Source organism: Mastomys coucha, unplaced genomic scaffold (assembly GCF_008632895.1).
Source record: "Mastomys coucha isolate ucsf_1 unplaced genomic scaffold, UCSF_Mcou_1 pScaffold6, whole genome shotgun sequence".
Lineage (NCBI taxonomy): Eukaryota > Metazoa > Chordata > Mammalia > Rodentia > Muridae > Mastomys > Mastomys coucha.
This window is the reverse complement of record NW_022196912.1, coordinates 60731449-60752121: the sequence shown is the minus strand read 5'-3', so window position 1 is coordinate 60752121 and position 20673 is coordinate 60731449. Positions and strand designations below refer to the sequence as shown.

The following is a 20673-nucleotide window of genomic DNA, read 5'->3' as shown; positions in this document are numbered from 1 at the left end:
TTAGTGGATTTGATGTCGCCTTGTTGGAGGAAATGTGTTGCTCAGGGTGGGCTTTGTGGTTTCAAATGCTCAAGCCAGGCCCAATTAATCTCTCTTCCAGATGCTTGTTGGCATGTATAATTCTCTTCAGCTGTAGAACTTTCAGTTATCTCTCTAGCACCATATCTGCTTGTGTGCAGTCATAATGATAAGGGACCAAACCTCTGAAACTGTAAGCAAGCCCTAATTACATGTTTTCCTTTATAAGTGGTGTTATGTCTCTGGTGTCTCTTCAACAATAGAGCAATAACTAAGACACAAACTAATACTTATTTTAAATAAGTAGAACAGTTGGGAGACAAATTTTAGAAAATGTGGCATAAACTAGAATAGAAAGATAAAGAAATGGAAAATTGAAAAGGTAAAAACTAAAATATAAATAAGATAAAGTAACAGAAAAATTTTTAGAGGAATATTATAAGATGGAAAGATCCCAAGAATACTTTCTAGGACTAATAGACCTGATTTCCAAAGCTAAAATCACCATCAGCTCACCACAACAGATGGCCTACACCAAGGCATAGCACTGTAGAATTTTAGAAACATCAAGAACACAGAGAACATAGATGTATGTGAGCCACCTGAACTTTAAAGCAGATGATATATCATACATATCATATATTGTTTGAAGACATTGGGGGTTCCGGCAGAGTACTTGTCTAGTTTGCATAACACCTTTCCACAAGAAAAGAAAGCAAAGAAGCAATGAAGTAAAGAAAATAGAAGACTCAGTCCATGGTTCATAGACACTATACCTTTGGGCAGAAAATTATACTCTGTCTCAAATGGCTGAGAAATACTTAAATGTTCAACATCCTTGGCCTTTATGGGAATACAAATCAAAAGTACTTTGAGTTTCCATTTTACACCAGTCAGAATGACTCTAAGGTCAGTAACACAAGTGACAGCTCATCCTTTTAAGCAAGAACATACTCCGTCGCTAGTGGAGGTGTAACCTTTTACTATCACTATGGAAATCAACATGGTGGTTTCTCAGAAAACTGGGAATTCTTCTACCTTAAGACTCAGTTATACCACTCTTGGGATATACTCGAATGACTCTCTATCCTACCACAGAGACACTTGCTCAACTATGTTCATAGTATCTATATTCATAATGGCCAGAAACTGGAAATAACCTAGATGTCCTCAATAAAAGAATGGCTAAAGAAAATGAGGTACGAGGCACAAGGATCCCGGGAGCCAAGCTAGAAGGAAAATGAGGCCTTTGACTGAAGAAGAAACCCGGGTAATGTTTGAGAAGATTGTGAAATACATTGAAGAGAATCTGCAGTTCCTGGTGGACAGACCCGACAGCACTTACTGTTTCTGGCTGCACAATGACCAAGTATACTATGTGAGTGAGATGATCCTGAAGCTGGCTGCCAGCATCTCTGGAGATAAATAAGCTAGTATCACTGGGGACATGTTTTGCAAAATTTTCTAGTACCCACAAGTTTCAGTTGCACGTTATAGCTCTGGATTAGCTTGCACCCTGTGCCAAGTGTAAATTGTGGATAAAACCGGGGCAGAGCAGTCCTTGTATGGAAACCATGTATTGAAATCCGGTTTGGGTCAAATTACTGAAAACATGTCTCAGTACCTGAGCGTAGTGGTTTATTCCATGGCAGACATTCCTTTGGGTTTTGGGGTGACAGCAAAGTCTACCCAAGACTGTAGAAAAGTGGACCCCATGGCAACTGTGGTGTTCCGTCAAGCAGGCATTGGGGAGTACATCCGCCATGAAGAGGCGTTGAATTAGGAAGGTCATCCTGAGAACATTTTGCTATGTGAGAAGACTTAGCTTTGTTTCCTGTGCTCAGATAGTCAAGTTAAATCTGGATAACACTGAGCTTGGATTCTTATAAACAGAAATGGCTCTAGAGGGTTTCTAGCCTTCTAAAACCAAAAGCAGGTGGATCACAAGTATAAGGCCAGCTCAGGCTAGTTGGCCAGTTCAAGACTAGCCTGGGCTATATAGTGAGACTAGTCTTAAAAAAAATCTAAAACAGACAAACCAGAACCTGTGAGAATTCGTGTGAGTAAATAAAGTGTTTCTAGTTTGTATCTTCATTCTCTTTGTTTGGATCCAAAGACTTGTTCTGAGTAATGGTTTCTAAGTTACTTCACCGAGGACAGGACTAATCTTACAGTTATCTATGATAACTGTTTTCCAGGCTCATAATAGTACTGTGGACTCTCTATTGTTTGTTAATATTAAAGGTAGAAACAGCCATATAAGGATAGTGGGCCATGCCTGTGGTTTTACATATGGAATTTGATAAATTTTAATATATTTTTAAAAGAAAGAAAGAAAATAAGGTGCATTTATACTTTGGAATATTTACTGCAAAAAAAAGAAGAAGAAGAAAGAAAGAAAGAAAGAAAGAAAGAAAGAAAGAAAGAGGAAGAAAAAAGAAAGGCATCATGAAATTTGCAGCCAAATAGATAGAGCCAGAAAAAAAAATTCATCCTGAGTGATGTAATCCAGATTCAGAATGATAAGTATGACATTTACTCACTTATAAGTGAATATAAGCTGCTAAGTAAATCATAATCACACTATAATCTGCAGAATGAGAAAGGCTAAGAAACAAAGAGGAACCTAAAAGGGATGCATGTGTATCCATGACAGGGGGAAATAAAGTAGTTTGGGGGTAGATTGGGAATAAGTGGGAATGGAAACAGGAAAGATGGGGGAAGGGATGGAGGGAGAGACTTTGTGTAGAGATGACTCCATGCTTCGGCTTCACAGATGACTCAGACACCTAAGCAGAGCATGAGCATGGTGGGGCATCTGGGTTAGGTAAAAAGGACAGAGCCCCAGACATTGAAGGCTACCACTGGCCCTACAGGTGTCTCTTTATAGCGTCCATGTTATGAAGTACTGCAGACATTTAAATCACTGACCAATTTGAGATACACACATGCACATATATAGAGAGACATGTATGTGTCTTTATACACACACAAATATACTCTACCATTTAAAAAATATAGTTTAAAACAGTAACAGAATTTACTGTCTTCACCATATTTTTTTATTTATTAGATATTTTCTTTATTATCATGTGAATTTCTCCTTTCCCAGTTTCCCCTCCAAAAAACAAACAAACAAAAACAACAAGAACAAACCCCTGTTGCCTCCCCCCTCCCCATGCCTGCCACCCCACCCTCTCCCACTTCTTGGCCCCGGCATTCCCCTACACTGGGGCACAGAACCTTCACAGGGCCGAGGTCCTCTCCTCCTATTGATGATCGAATTTGCAATCCTCTACTATACACGTGCTGCCAGAACAATCAGACCCACCATGTGCAGTCCTTGGTTGGTGATTGAGACCCTGGGAGCTCTAAGGGTACTAGTTAGTTCATATTGTTATTCGTCCTAAGGGGCTGCAAACTCCTCAGCTCCATAGGTCCTTTCTCTAACTCCTTCATTGGGAACCGTGTACTCAGTTCAATGGATGGCTGTGAGCCTCTACATCTATATTAGTCAGGTACTGTCAGAGCCTCTCAGGAGATAGCTATATTTAGGCTGGCTTGTCCTTCCTTCAGTCTGCTCCATAGTTAATCTCTGCAACTCCTTCCGTGGGTATTTGGTTCCCCTTTTAAGAAGGAATGAATAGGTACAGGGGACCATTTCCTAAAGAGAATGCCAATAGCTTCTGCTCTAAGATCAAGAATTGACAAATGGGACCTCATAAAGTTGCAAAGCTTCTGTAAGGCAAAAGACACTGTCAGTAAGACAAAACGGCAACCAACAAATTGAGAAAAGATCTTTACCAACCCTATATCTGATAGAGGGCTAATACCCAATGTATACAAAGAACTCAAGAAGTTAGACTACAAAGAACCAAATAACCCTATTTAAAAATGGGGTACAAATCTAAACAAAGAATTCTCAATTGATGAACACCGAATGGTTGAGAAGCACCTAGAGAAATGTTCAACATCCTTAGTCATCAGGGAAATGCAAATCAAAACAACTCTGAGATTCCACCTCACACCAGTCAGAATGGCTAGGATAAAAAACTCAGGTGACAGCAGATGCTGGAGAGGTTGTGGTGCAATTACTTCATTGCTGGTGGGATTGCAAACTGGTGCAACCACTCTGGAAATCAACTTGGCAGTTCCTCCGGAAATTGGACATAGTTCTATTGGAGGACCCAGCTGTACCACTCCTGGGCATATACCCAAAAGATGCTCCAACATGTAATAAGGACACATGCTCCACCATGTTCATAGCAGCCTTATTATAATAGCCAGAACCTGGAAACAACCCAGATGTCCCTCAACAGAGGAGTTGATACAGAAATTGTGGTACTACACAATGGAGTAATACTCGGCTATTAAAAACAATAAATTTATGAAATTCTTAGGGAAATGGATGGATCTGGAGAATATCATCCTGAGTGAGGTAACCCAATCACAAAAGAACAAACACGGTATGCACTCTCTGATAAGTGGTTATTAGCCCAGAAGTTTGGAATACAGGAAGAACAACCCACATTCCACAAGAAACTGTCTTCACCATTTTTATGTGAACACTGTCATGCAATTCCTACTTACATTATTGAGCAATGGGTCTCAGAAACTTATTCATATTGTCACGTGGAAATCTTAAATGTCAATGTTTATTCTCTCCATCTGCTGGGCAGCCACCATTCTATTTTGTGTTATAATAAACTTGGCTGTTTTAGATGCCACATGTAAGTGAAATAAAACATTTAGCATTTCAAAAAAAAAAAAAAGACGTGGGCATGGGGTAGGGGTAATGTGGAAACATAGTACAGTAGAAACTCCTAGGATTGTATGACGGTGATCCTAGGGAAGGCTTCTAGTAATAGGGATATAGAGCCTGAACTTGCCATCTTCTGTAACCAGGCAACTTCCAGTAGTAGGACTAGAGCACTAGCTTAAACCTTCAAGTACAATCTATCCTACCTCTAAGGCATCATGGAGCAATGGAAGCACAGAACGTTCAGGAGTGGCCAACCAATCACTGGTCACATTTGAGGCCCATGCTAGAGATAGAGAGTCTACACCAGATTCTTCCTGGATGACTATGAACCAGAGGCTGAGTAGCCCAGAGACCTAAGAAAGAAAAAAAAAAAACAGTAAAATAATTCCTAACGATATTCTGCTATGCTCATAAGTCAGTATCTAAACAAATCTTTGTCAGAGGGGCTTCCACTGCCAGCAGATGCAGAGCCTGCACAGCAAATATTAGGTGAAGAGAAAGTCCAAATTGCTCACTGTGTCCCTTCCCTTGGAGCTTGGAACCCTGCAGAAGAAGGGGAGGCAGAACTGTAGAGGGCAGAGGCGTTGAAAATACCAGTAGAATACATCCAACCAAATCAACTGAGTAGGGCCCAGAGGGGCTCTCAGAGATGCATGGAGCCTCTATGGGTCTTCACTGAGTTCTCTGGAAGTGTGTTATGGTTGTGAGCTTGTTATTTTTTGTGGAACTCCTAACAATGAGACTGAACTTGCCTCCGACTTTTTTATCAGCTCTTGGGACCCTTTCATTCCTACTGAGTTACCCAACCCTAATATGACATTTTGTGGCTAGTCCTATTTTAACTTGTTATGCCATGCTGGGTTGATATCCCTGGGAGACTTTCTTTTTTCTGAAGGGAAATGGAGGGCGAGTGGATCTGGGGAAGTGGAAATTGCTGTTTTTAACAAAATCTCGAATGTTCAATTTTGTCAAAAAAGATTCAGGAACCAGATGAGGGGATGGAAACCTTCTAGCTTAGAGAGGCCGAGAAAGCACCCAGCTGACCCTTCTCTATAGCCAAGATCCCAAAAAGAAATGCAAATTCTACTTCTCCACACTGTCGACAAAAGCCCATACTGAATGTTCCTCCCTCCTAATTCCCTTGTGTCTCTCTCACTGATTTACTCTCACCCTCTGTTTTGTTTTTCCTATGTTTCCTCCCTGTCAACTCATTGTTTGCTATGCCTTGTGTCCTATGGTTGTCTTTATTTAATCCTGGTTACAAAAAAAAAAAAAAAAAAAAAAAAACCAGAAAGCTCTTGGATTAAAGGTTTGTGTTAGGGTTCAGCCACACCACAATTATAAACAGTTTTTTCCCCATAAACAATACATTCTGAGAGTTCACAGTGTGATCAAATCTCCTATAACAGGAAATGTGTATGCCATGCCGTGGGAGGAGCTGGGAGATGTATAGGGAAGGGAACAGTGGTCAGGGTATGTTGTATGAGAAATGAATAACTACTTTTAAAAAAGGGAAAAGTTTTTTTTTAATTAAAAAAAGATTATGCTGTGTAAAGAATGTGTCGTGGAGGACCGGTGTTTACTTTATAAAAGACAAGAAGTAGAGAAACTCCCATCATTATAGACAGGAAGCAGATGAGAGTAGTAACAGGAAGAGTCTGAGACATAGGCCCCACAGGGCAGGCCTTCAAGGATCTACCTCCCCAACAAACCTTACCCCCACAGTTCCACCAACCCATTTTCTTCTCAAATTTTAAATTCATCAAAGTATAAATTTATACCATATCTCTGTATAGAAAATAAATAGGAAACTCAAAATACTCAGAGAAAAACAACTGAGTTTTCTACAGAAAATTGTAAGCAAGTCTCATTCTCACTGATGATCTCTTCTCTTTTTCAATTTCTGCAACGTCAACATTAATACAATTAAATAAAATACTTTGACATCAAATACTATTTAAAATGTCACTTAGATATATTACCTAGAATTTTCAAAGCCTCCCCAACCAAATAGCTTTTACTTCCCTCTCATGCATACTTATTTTTAATACTTTTAAAATGTTCCTTCATACCACTAATTCATTTTTCCTTTTTCTTTTGCTTGATTATCCTAAAAAGAAAAAACATTTTTTTTATTTTATTTCACTATAAACCACAAATAAATTGCCCTCTGACACAATAAGAACTAAGATCTATAAACCTTGGAAAAGCAACGTATGCCAAAGGAAACCAAAATGCAACTCATCAAAGAACTTTTAGGGAGTGTATCAGCCAAATGGACCATACAAAAATTTATTCCTAAGTCAAAGAACTTCTGAAATTATGATTCTTTAAATTGTCTCTGATCAAAGAGGCCTCTTAAAAGACTATAATTTAGGAGAAGGCAGTGTGTGTGTGTGTGTGTGTGCGTGTGTGTGTGTGTGTGTGTGTGTGTGTATTAAAAGGAACTAGAAGTACTTATAGGGTTATAGAGATCTAGGAAACAAGGTGTCAGTAGCAGTAGCCTGGAGACAACTACCATTCACATCCTCATAATTTGAAAATGCGTGTATGTTATTTATACCCATGCAAGTCCTCCCTGAAACCAAACTGTGCAAATAGGAAATTATTTTAAAATGGGATGTTTTAGGATCTACAATGAGTTCTACTTGTTTGGATAATTGTGTTGGGGTGTTTCAGGTGGTTATAAATACTGTGTTCCTGAAGCCTGGAGGTTCCAGTAACTCTAGAAGGCTTGTAAATAAAGGAAATAGACTTTTACACACACATGAGAGAGATAGGGAATACTGGTAGTACTTTGCTGAGAGATGCATACTTCATCAGTGAAGTGCATCACTGCCTGATATATAAGGGCAGTGCTGTAGGATTTCAAACGTCATTTGATTGGCAGATTTTTCATTTAAACTGTTTTTAACTGTAATGAAACCTTGTTAGAACTGGCTTGGAATTAATGTGAAAGATTAGATTACTCAGAATAGAATGCTTACAAGTGTTTCCTCTAAATAGTAAAGGAAATATGTAGGTGAGAGAATCAATGACAACTTCAATGAAATAGTCGGGTGTGGAGGAACAGATATCAACTAAAGCAAATCTTTCATGAGTCTTTGGTTTGATAAATTACCTCTCTGCTCTGCAACAAGTAGCTGTTGTGGGTTAACATTCAATCGATGCACTAAAAGAAATGTCTTCAAACTCATTCCCTGAGTCATTACTCTCAAGAGAGATTTATTTATCAGAGAGGCACCTTTGATTTTCAGAACAAGAGAAGGACATGTGTTCTGTGATTCCAGGGACTGCTTGATTTCTAGGCACAAGGAGATTAGAATGAACTGTTAACCTACTTCAGCTCATTAAATTCAATGGAGAAACAACCTGTAGAACAAAATAATGACTCTCATAAATCTGCATTGGCTGTGGATTTACTGAACAATGCCTTCATATGTGAAGCTCTTCTGAACATTTACTTTGGTACTAAGTACATTATCAAGGCCTCACATATTCTGACAGGCATTGTTACCAAATGTCTATACCACACAGTTATGCCATGGGTGTACACATATGTGGAGTATATAGACTGTTAAAATCTGTCTTGGAGCTTGAACATTTGCATTTTGGTGTGACATAAATTAATTTCTAAGAGAATAATATCAGATAAACGTAATGAGATTTGATAACATAATTTTGAAGAATAGAATTTTGCCTCATAATTTATAGACTAAAAATCCAACAGCCTTCTTCTTCGTTACACTCCCACACCACATACAATTCTGCCCCACATAAATACTTGCCCATCAGCATCCAACTCCAGTTGGAATTCCCTAGAAACATACAGGCTGCTCTGGCCACTGAACCAGGGAAACTAACTGGAGATCTTCACCGCTGCCTCATTTTCTCCAAATTGAATACTCCAATCTCATGCCCAGCTCTATAACAAACTACCTCCTTTGCCAACCACTGCCTCTCTACCCCTATCTACAACAGATCTTTTAGATCCATTCCTCCAACCCTCTTTTCTGCCAATAGCCTAGGGCCAAACTCCAGCAAGCATTCCTGGGAACCCACGGGCCAGGCTGACCAAGGAAGGAGGAATGTTAACTATCGCTCTTCACTTCTCCCTCTTCTAAATTCAGTTCTCCAGTCTTACCCCATCTCTGTGTCTGACCACTTGACTCAACCACCCCCTACTCTCTGATACGATTTCTAGCAGATCACCTAAATCTTCTCTTCTAACCCTTTCTCACTCTTATTGTTATTCTAGCCCCCAGGTCCAGCAGGTCTTCTCTGAGAATCCCTCAGCCAAGCTTGCCAGAGAAGCAATTAGGCCAGCTAAGCAAGTAGGCAAATTTAAAATCTTTGCTTTTACTGCTCTCTGCCATATCCAAACTCTAGGTATGATACTCAGCTCTGCAGCACACTGTTGTGGTCTCTCCACACTCTCTGCTCCCTTTCTCAGGAGATGAAGCAGAATCTGGTCCCAGTAGAACACCTTATTGTTCTGCCTCCTATGGACAACCTCAGCCCTCTCCTCCTAGCCTATCCTGATTCCTACATTCTCCTAAGAACCAGGGAAGGCAACAGAAACCAAGGAACAAAACACTCACCTTAAAAAGACAAGACCTGAAGTCAGCACCTAGAATTATAATCTCCCCAAGCCCAGGTGCATAAATGCCAGAGACAAACACAATTAATATCAAGCAGGACAATGTTGACTATATTAATCTGCTAACCCAACCATAGCAGGCCCGAAACCATATAGCTGAAACACAAAAGAAAGACATTAAAATAGCAATATTAATGATAGCACCCATAAAGAGGAAATGGATAAATCTATTAAAGAAATTTTTGGAAACAAAAATAAAGATTAGAAGGGAATAAATAAAATAGCTCCAGACCAGAAAGTAGAAATAGACTTAATTTTAAAAAAATGGAGGGAAATTTGGAAATAAAAATTTTTGAATACAAACAGAAACCTCAGACGTAAACCTAACCAACAGACTACAAGAGGAGGAAGAGAGAATCTCAAGCTTTGAAGACATGATAAAATAAATGAATACCTTGCTCAAAGAAAATATTAAAACAAAACAAAAGCCTGGCATAGAATACCAAGGAAATCTGAAATATTATGAAAAGACAATCTAAGTGAATTGGAATAGAAAAATGAAAGAACCTAGGTTAAAGGCACATAAAATATTTTAAACAAAATCATAGAAGAAAATGTCCTAATCCTAAACATAGAGATACCTATCAAGGTAGAAAAGGCATACAGACTACCAAATAAGCTGCACTAGAAAAGAAAGTCCCATGATCACATCATAAAACACTATATATTTTAAAGAAAGAATATTAAAAACTACAAGGGGAAAACACCAAGTAATCTATAAAGACAGATCTATTGACATAATAACTATCTTCTTAAAGGAGATTTTAAAATTCAGAAGAACATAGACAGATGTTCTACAGACTCTAAAAGACCTTAGATGCCAGCCCAGACTACTATAGCAAGCAAAACTTTCAATCATAATGATAAAACCAAATTCATGCAGTATCTAACTACGAATCTGGTGCTATATACAGTCTTAGCAGGAAAATTCCAACCTAAAGAGGTTAACAACATGCAGGAAAACACAAGTCATAAGTAATTCCAAATCCAAAAATAAAAAAAGATGGAACATACATACACTACAACTGCAAATTTATAGGAGTAAACAAATACTACTCACTGATATCTCAACATCGATGATATTAATTCCTCAATAAAAAGGCACAGACTAACAGAATGGATGCCAAAACAGAATCTACCTTTTTGCGACCTCCCAGAGATATATCTTACTATCAAGGATAGACAACACTGCAGGACAAAAGAGTTGTAAAAGATATTATAAGCTAAGGGACAAAAGAACCAAGCTGGTGTAGTCATTTTGTGTATACTTCAAACAAAAACTAATTCAAAGATATATGAAAATACACTACACACACACATGTGTGTGTATATATATGTGCGTGTGTGTGTGTGTATTCATATGTGTGTGTGAAAAATCCACCCAAGAGACATTACACATTTTACTATTTATACAACATAAAAAAGGGCACCCAAGTTAAGAAAAAGAAAAAGAAAAATAGAAACATCTCTAATGCTTAAATCATAGGAATACCCTTGCAAACTAATAATGGGAGACTTCAGTATACTACCACTCTGGATGATAGGTCATCCAGAGAAAACGTAAACAGAGAAACTCTAAACTGACATAACAAACCAAATGATGTAGCACATTTACTGACTATTCACCCCAAAACAAATAATAGTTCCTCTTTTTATCACCTCTTAGAACTTTCTCCAAAATTGACCATCTCCTCAGGCAAAAAGCAAGTGTCAAAGTCTCAACAGATATAAGATAATCAAAATATTGCCCTGTTTTTATCTATCACCAATTAAAACTAAATGTCAACAACAGAAACCTTATAAAGTCATGAAAACTGAACAACTCTATACTGAATGTAAAGTGGGTGAAGATATGACTTAAGAAAGTTATAAAATTAAGAATTTCTAAAATTGAATAAAATAAAACATAACTTTCAGACATGGCACACAAAGAAAGTAGTTCAAATAGTAAGTTAACAAGTTCATATCACTAAATGCCTTCAGTAAAAAAAAAAAGAAAGAAAGTAGGAAAGAAAGAAAGAAAGAAGGAGAGAAAGAAAGAAAAGAAGGAAGGAAGAAAGGAAAGAAAGAAAGAAAGAAAGAAAGAAAGAAAGAAAGAAAGAAAGAAAGAAGGAAAGAAGGAAAGAAGGAAAGAAAGAAAGAAAGAAAGAAAGAAAGAAAGAAAGAAAGAAAGAAAGAAAGAAAGAAAGGAAGGAAGGAAGGAAGGAAGGAAGGAAGGAAGGAAATGGACAGCTCTCATGCTAGTTGTTCTCAACATATGGGTATGAATCCTGGGGTGAGGGGGTGGGGTGTCAAACAACCTTTTCACAGAGGTTGCCTAAAACCATTACATTGTGAATCATAACAGCAACAAAATTACATTTATGATGTAGTAACAAACATAATTTTGTCATTGAGGGTCACCACAACATGAGGAACTGTATTAAAAGATGACAGCATTAGGAAGGAAATCACACGCAGAAGGAGTAAAGAAATACTTAAACTCAAGAATGAAATCAACAAAATAGAAAGAAAAATATCAACAAAAAGAATGCCAGGAATCAATGAAACAAAAAGTTGTTAATTTGAGAAAATCAGTAAGATTGATAAACCTTTATCCAAATTAAATAAAAGACAGAAAGAAAAGTTATAAATTAACAATTTAGAGATAAATGGGGGAAGCATAACAGCAGAAACCAAAGAAATCCAGAGGATTATATGAGCATACTTTAAAAATTTGTACTCCAAGAAATTAGAAAGTCTAAAAATAAATTCATAAATTTCTCAATACATACCATTTACCAAAAGTAAAGAACTAGTAAACAGTAGTTTAAACAGGTCTATAGCCTCCAGTGAAATAGAAGCAGTCATTAAAAATCTCCAGGCCATTGTCGGTCATCAACAGAAGGAAAGGCCCTTGGTCCTGTGAAGACTCAATGACCCAGTGTAGGGGAATGCCAGGGCATGGAGGTGGGAGTAGGGGGGTGTGGTGGAGCACCCTCATAGAAGCAGGGGGAGGGGGAATGAGATAGGGGGTTTCTGCATGGGAAACCAGCAAAGAAAATATCCAATAAAAGAAAAAATTTAAAAATTAAAAATAAAAATCTCCCAACCGAGAAAAAGCTCTGGACAGATGGTTTTAATGTTGAATTAAACTGGACATTCAAAGACTTAATGCCAATACTTACCAAATTATTCTATAAAATAGAAAGAAAAGGAACATTGTCCAACTCATTTTATAAGGTAACCATTACCCTAAATTACACAAAAACCCAACAAAGAAAGAGAATCACAGATCAATTTCCCATATAAACATAGATGAAAAGTTATTTCAATAAAATAGTTGCAAAGTTAATTCAAAAACACGTCAAAAAGATAATCCACCATGATCAAGTAGACCAGCAGAAATAAGGAGGCAACCACGAACTCTTCTCCAGGCAGTTTATTCAGGAACCTTGTACTGCAGAATCATTCATTCATCTCTCCTCCTGGCCCTCAGAACTCACAGGTTAAATACTTTCCCTGGTCCCAATCAGCATTTGCTACGCGGCAAAGCATAATAGGCCACGAGAAATCATGCCAGCTTGCATCACAAACTGGAGGCACTCAACTTTTCTAAATAAGGACTTGTTTATCACAATGCTCCAAATAAGGACCTGTTTATTGCAGTGCTCTCTGCTCTGGCCAGAGGCCAGGTGCCATATTTAGGGTGGCAGCTGCGGCTCTCCACATAAGTAGGCCTCAAATCCAGAGATCCAGGGATGGTTCAGATATGTAAATTGAAAGATACAATACACCATATTAACAAACTAATGATGAAAAAACATGATCATCTCATTAAATGCAGAAAAGGCAGTTGACAAATACAACACTCCTTCACGATTAAAGTCCTAGGACACAAGGGACATACCTCAATGCAATAAAGACAATTTACAACAATCTCATAGCCAGTATTAACCTAAAGGGAAAGAAACTCGAAGCATTTCCAAAAACATTAGTAATAAGACAAGGCTGTCTACTCTCTATGTTCCTAACTCTAGGAAAATTAGTATTTTATCTCAAGCAATAAGACAATTCAAGGAGATAAAGGGGGTCCAAATAGTAAAGAAAGAAGTCAAAGTACTTTATTTGCAGAAGATGAGGTTTTATGCATAAAAGACTCTAAACTCTCCACCAGAAAAGTACGACAACTTATAAAGCCTTCGAGTAACATAGCCAGATACTAAATTTGTTCACAAAAAGTCAGAAGTTCTCCTATATACAAATGCCAAACAGACTGAGAATAAAAACAGGGAAACAACACATTTTAAAATATCCTCAAGTCATATACTACATCTTCGGGTAACTCTAATCAAACAAGTTAAAGACTTTTATGATGAAAACATTTAAGATGATGAAGAATGAAATTGAAGAAGATATCATATAGTAGAAAGATCTAACAAGCTCATGGATGAGTAGAGTAAATGTGGTAACAATGGGTATCCTAGCAACTGCAGTCTACAGACTCAATGCAATCCCCACCAAAATACCAACACAATTCTTCACAGATCTTGAAAGGACAATATTCAGCTTCACATAAAAAACACAAAACACCCAGGAAGGTTAAAACAATCCTGAATAATATAAAAATTACTGAGGTATCACAATCCCCAATTTCAAGTTGTAATACAGATCTATAGTAATAAAAACAAAATGGTATTAGCACAAAAACAGACATGTTGATCAATGAAATTGAAAATGTAGACACATATCTATAGATATATAATTTTTTTATAAAGAAGACAGAAATACACACTGAACAAATAACAGCATCTTCAACACTGCTAGTCAAACTGGGTAGATGTGTGCAGAAAATTCAAAATGGATCCATGTCTACCTCTCTATACAAAACTCAACTCCAAAAGAACCAAGGACCTCATTATAAAACCAGAACCATTTAACCTCATAGAAGAGAAAGTGGGGAGTAGACTTAAAGTCTTTGGCACAGGAGAAGTCTTTCTGAGCCCAGCACCATTAGTATAGACACTAAATTGTTCAGCAATTAATAAATGGAACCTCATAAATCTGAAAATTTTCTGTATGGTATAGTTATTGTTATTTTGGCAAAGTGGCAGTTATAGAATGGGATATTTTTACTAGCTATGCATCTGATAGATATGTAAATAACTCAAAAAATAGATATCAAGGAAATAAATGACTCAGTTAAATAATGGGGCACAGATCTAAACAGAGAATTCTTAGTTGATATGTTAAGAAAAATCTATTCTCAATAAAAGGAAAAAATAGGGTTTACATCTTTAGAGTCAGATTCATGAGTACAAAGTATTGAACCATAGTAGCTAGTAGAAAAATTACTATACAAACAATGAGTGTATCACTAACTACCTGAAGAAGTAGCTAGATCAGCTGGTATTGCCAAGTTATCTTCTCAAAGTGATCAGATAAAACTAACTAGCAAAAATATTCCCACGGAGAAAATAAGAAGCTTTAGTTCTTCATGATACAAGCAAGTTGTCTGTAGTGTTGACAGAACTCTGCTCAGTTTCTTTGCCTGTAAAGGCATTGCTTCTCCACACATGTACTCCTGTTGTGGATTTTGTTTAATGCTTGTATTATGATATTTGGATTCCCAAACTGAATGAGAATCCTGCATCTATGACACTGGGGTCCCTACCCCCAGCTTGTTTTGATTGTCGACAGCCAATAGCTGGGCTGGAAGACAAGAGCAGGACTTTAGGAGAACCACCATGTTAAGGAAGCAGAAAGATAAGGCCTGAGAACTGCAGGACAGAGAGACAGTCAACATGTAAGAGTCAGCAAGTTAATTGCCTATAGGCACTGAGATCAGGGTAATACAATGGATCCAGGTTGGAGTGATAAGGCCCTGTTAAGGGCAAATCAAAAGTGATAGTATGGGGAACTTGCAATCTTGTCCCGTGTTTGTTGCACTTAAGGAGCTATTAAAAGCAAAAAAGATAGAAGTGAAGAGAGGAACTCTAGAAAGATTTCTGTCAGAAGTAGATATTGCTGCTCCTTGGTTCACGGTGTCAGGTCACCCCTGGAGGGCTGCAGGCCAGAGTGGCCAGGATGGAATATCGGTTTTAGTAAGTAATAAATCAGGAATATCAGAGGAGAGAGTGCTAGCTTCGTGGAGGTTTGGGAGTGGCCCCCAAATTCATTTGAGAATTCAGAATATTGAGGTGGGTAGTGAGGAATTTGCTCCACTGCTGGCAGGTGATTAGAAAAAATTAATCAACTACTTCATGGGCTGCAACAAATGACTCTTCCCTGCAAACTAGTGCTTAATCTTCTTGAGTTGGTTTCTTTTGAGCAATTTAAATATACATAAAAATTACAAAGGTGAACATAGACTGTACCTTCTTCTAATGTTTATCTCTTCCAAAATCATAGTAAATTTTTGAAAAGTTAAAGGACTAGTACTAGCATCATATGTTGAGGTTTATGTTCATAAACTGCCATTTTTCACTAATGTTCTTTATTCTAGGATCCAGATTCCTCCCTAGCATTTACTCAGTAGGCCTACAAATACTTACCTGCTTCACCATGATTTTTCAGTCTTTCCTTGTTTTGGAGGGCATTGACACATTTGAGGTGGGCTAGCATTATTTAGTAGAATATCTCTCCATTCAATTGGTAAAATGTTTTTATATGACTGGTTCAGTAATCTACACTAGAGGAAAATTACATAGAGATATAAAATCCTTCTCATCCTCTACGTGCTTTTGGATAAGAAAAAACACTAAAATGTTCAGCTATGTTTTCTACTCAAGGTGACTACTTACAAATAAATAACTTTCACTGTTTAAACAGGAAAAGTAATCAGAGTAGCATTTCATACTTGAGATTTGGATCTATTGGCAAACACCTTAAAAGCAAAGTGTCACAACACACCTTAGGATCATAGTCAGTTGCCAGGTGTTTAAAGGAAACTTAGTAGCTGGATCTGGAGGAACATGTCTATAGTTGTAGTGATTTAGGAGATAGAGCCAGAGAGTTCACAACTTTAAGTTTTCTCTGGACAATAGAATGAGTCCTGGGCAAGGTAGAGTTTGCCAATCATTAGTGAGTTCCTAAGTTTGAACCCCTACACTACAAAAAGAAAGCAAGGCATTAATAACAAAGCCCTAGAATTATTTCTACTTGCAACTTCTAGTGAATTTAAGAATACCCCAAAATAAAGCACTCTTCCTGACTTCCATAAATAGGTTTTCCCCTCCCACAACTTCTCTCAGATCATCTCCACCTCCTTATCTACCCAACCTTGTATTCTCTTATTCTCCCTTCAAGAACATAAAAATAAAAACAAAAATATACAATAAGATGCTTAAAATAAGTAAAACACATATATACATACACAAAGAGGGGGGTAGGGGAGAGAGAGGGGGGAGAGGGAGAGGGAGAGGGAGAGGGAGAGAGAGAGAGAGAGAGAGTCCTTTTTTATGTTGGCCAGCTACTTCTGAGAATGAGACTTATACTGGAATGTGGTTGATATCAGTGTAACTGATACCCAGTTACACTCTATTAGAGGAAATTGTTTCATTTTTCCAGTAAGTATGAATCACAGACAGCTTCTTGGTTAGGGTTGGGTAAACTTCTCAGTTACAGGATTTATGTCTAGTTTGAACTTATGCTGTCCTTGTGTATGTTGTCACAATCTCTGTGAGTTCATATGTGTATTAGTTTGGTTATGTATGCAAGTTCCTTTAACTCATTAATTACTCCTGTTTCTGACCATCATTCTGCCTTCTTGAGCTTTGAGGGGAGGGATGTGATAAAGACTTTCCATGTAGGACTGAGTGTCACAAAGTCTCACGCTTTCTGATCATTGTCCAATTGTGAGTCTCTGTAAATTAACTTCTTTAAGGAGGGTTGAAGAATACACTGATCTGGGCCCCCCACCAAGTGTGTCTATGACTGTTAATTCTCTCCTTCAGCACCACACATAGCCCCTTCTCTTACTACAAAAGCTAGTCCTCAGGCAGGAGGCTTTTGGGTCATATTCAGCTTGATTATTCCAAGCCCTGTGTCTAAAATTCATGGTGTCTTAAAAAATAAGAACTTAATTTCTGCTTCTTATGTAAGACAACCAAAAATAATTGTATATATTGTTGTGGCATCAGCCAAAATGAATAAGCAAAACAATAGCAAGAATTCTCTAAAGGTGATACAAGACAGGCATTAAAATCTGGATCTGCAATCAGTTAGTGTCATATTGTGATCATATCTCTAGTTTCTTCATTTTACTTGCCCTGGCCTTTGGGCTGGTACAAGGCATTTTAGAACAGTATATCTTAGTGAGAAGGAGATGGTTTTACAGTCTGTAACATATGAGGCAAGATTCAGCACCAGATTACATAGGAGATTTTCAAGGGATAAAACATTTCTCTTGATAGCACCCTTATCCTCTCAAAAAAAGAAATAATTATATCTGCCAAATATCCTGGGGAACTCTCTGTAAATATGAGGAATCTTATAGAACAAAATACTTATGGTTTTCCATTCTTTGCCAGTATTTTTAACTGTTTTATTAAAAGTGTCTATATCTATCTTAAAATTATTTTTGCCATGGTAATTTGCTTATCTACAAATGTATGAGGCTTAAGTAGTAGTTTAAATGTAAATTTTAATGAATGTTATGAATCAGTGCCTAATTTGCACATTTTCTTAATTACCTGTGGTTGGGAATAATCCATCCAAGATGTTCCCTATTACCCTGGATAATTAAGAGTTGACCTACTTTCAATTTTTGAAGCTCAAATAGAATGAATTCTAGTCAATTTCCTTTCCTAATAGAAAAACCATCATTTATTTAAATAGTCCATCAGACATAATTGGAATGTAAAATCATGAGATGAAAATTAACTTTGAAAGGTCATAGAGTCCAACTCCCTAACTTGGATAGACTGTCAAATCAGCTTGATTATGTCCTCCTGACTCTGTAACATCCTATTTGTAAACTGCAGAAAAGAATTTGGATCAGAAAGGGGAGGAACCTGTTATTCCTCATCATCTGAGTCCTTGACCTAAAAAAAGGACAATTGCTAATATTCACAGGTATTAAGGATAGTCTAGCCAAGCCCTGCATCTACACAATCATGAAGGTACATCATAGATCTATCTATCTATCTATCTATCTATCTATCTATCTATCTATCTATCTATCTATCTATTTCATCCCATTGATGTCCATGGTCTTTTTATAATTAGAGGACAATGAGTTCCAGTAATAGATAAGAAATTGTATTTAAGTTGTGGGTCATCATTACTTTTAAAGACTCAGAGCTACTACCCTCTAGATTTAGCCCCAATGTGGAAGTGGAGTTTTTCCATTCATAGTTTTGCATTTTGTTTTTGCTTTTTGTTAGAGACCTTAGATATACTGAGGGAGAGAGTGTCTAGCAGTCCTTCCTTGAGCTCTTATACCACTCTGAGTAACATATATCTCCTAATGAATCTCTAGTATCTCCTTATCCTGAAAGGTCCTTATGCTTTTACTTACCTCTTTCTGTCCATGGCCAGCAAAGTGTCTTTATCTATGGTGGGCTCACATTTTAGAACAATGATGTCTGTCCTCTGTTTCTCCACTATACCTACTTAGCATCACCTTTGGACTCTATACTTTGTTTGTTTGTTTGTTTTTGTTTTTTTTTTAATTTTGTCATATTCTTTAAAATTTATAAAATATTGTAACAATGAAAATGAGTATTATAAAAATTGTTTGACACTCCCTGGCAATGGGCAAAGAGACACCTTGTTAATGGTGTTGTTCTTATATCAGTCAGAGATAGAGCAGATGGCAGTACTTTGTTCATCCTAGCTCAATGCCTGCTTTGGTCACCAAAGCTGTTTCATGCCTAGGGCACAGTACAAAAACAAACAAACAAACAAACAAACAAACAAAAATTGTTTGATATAAAACAACAATCAATTAAACAGTCTCATGTAGATGCTTGTCTATAGCAATACTGAAAATACATACGTTTCTCTCAATATAGTTTTAAATAACTCCAAATGTATTAACTGTACATTTTTAAATAATACATCACTACTAGTATTTTTTAAATGAACATAAATAGATAAAGTCTTTTTGTTTGTTTGTTTGTTTTGTTTTTAGTAGAGCTTAAAATCTTGGCTCTTACTGTGGTACAAGCCCAAAATAAGAACACTTTTTAGACATTGGTGTTCATTTTAATAAGGCTGTACTTCAATGATCCTCACATACCAAAGGATTTTACCTCCATCATAGCTAAGCTGAGAGTTGACAGTTCTTCCGTAATGAGGAATGAATTGTAGGCACAATATTTGGATACAGATTTCCTGCTATGATTAAAGCTATTTGACTTGAGTGATTGTTTTCATTCTCAGCCCACAGAAAACAGGTTACATTCATTTATGAAATGGTGTGTGTATTAAGATGGTCTATCCATGAAGTCATTCACCAACTGTTTCAATGAACAAAGGATCTGCTTGGAGGGTGGCACAGATAATAGGTGAGGGTAAGAAACTGGTTCACTGACTGTGATGACTTTGAAAAGCATTCATCTAAGAGAAAGAGTAACTTATAAAGACCTCTTCTTCAAACTTAATACAAGAGTTACAAATGTCAAGCAAAGTATTCAGTCTCACTTTGTTGTTCTCTTACAAGCCACCACCCAAGTTAATTGTCTACATTTCTTTTGACTATATAAATAAATTTGAAATATGTAAGCTGTTCTTAAAACCATAATATAGTGTAAAAACATCAAATAAACAATCTTACTAATAGAGAGGTTGAGATAGGAGAAGCCTGATTTCAAGACCCTTATGTTGTACACAGCAAGACTGTCATGTACAAACAAGCAGAAAGTATATATAGATTGTACAATATTGGATCTATTTCTCCAATTACCAAATTAGAGAGACCACTGGATAACAGCCAACAAATTTCTAATTCCTCATATTTTTGGAGTTCAATTAATTAGGATATGTTGGTAATATTAATTTTCATATTAAGATATTAAGAAAAAGTAATTCACTTCCTGTTATTTTTGTTGTTAGAGGTGGAATTAGGTTTGTATGGGTTTCTTGAAAGATTACTCTCTTGCTTCCTTGAGGGTGTAGTTTTGCTCCTTATGTTGATGTTTTCCATCTATCATCCTTTGTAGCGCTGCATTTGTGGAAAGATATTCTGTAAATTTGGTTTTGTCATGAAAAATCTTGTTTTCTCCATCTATGGTAACTGAGAGTTTTGCTG

At 37.0% G+C, this 20673-nt stretch overlaps 1 non-coding gene and 1 pseudogene across 1 annotated transcript; both read left to right on the top strand.

The window, feature by feature from the left end:
* The first annotated feature begins 1258 nt into the window (after window positions 1-1258).
* Window positions 1259-1801, top strand: LOC116081013 (annotated as a pseudogene).
* A 17362-nt stretch (window positions 1802-19163) lies between these two features.
* On the top strand, window positions 19164-19307 carry LOC116081308. Its single transcript, XR_004114811.1, has one exon. It is a non-coding gene; the product is annotated as a small nucleolar RNA SNORA48 (small nucleolar RNA).
* Window positions 19308-20673: the final 1366 nt, after the last annotated feature.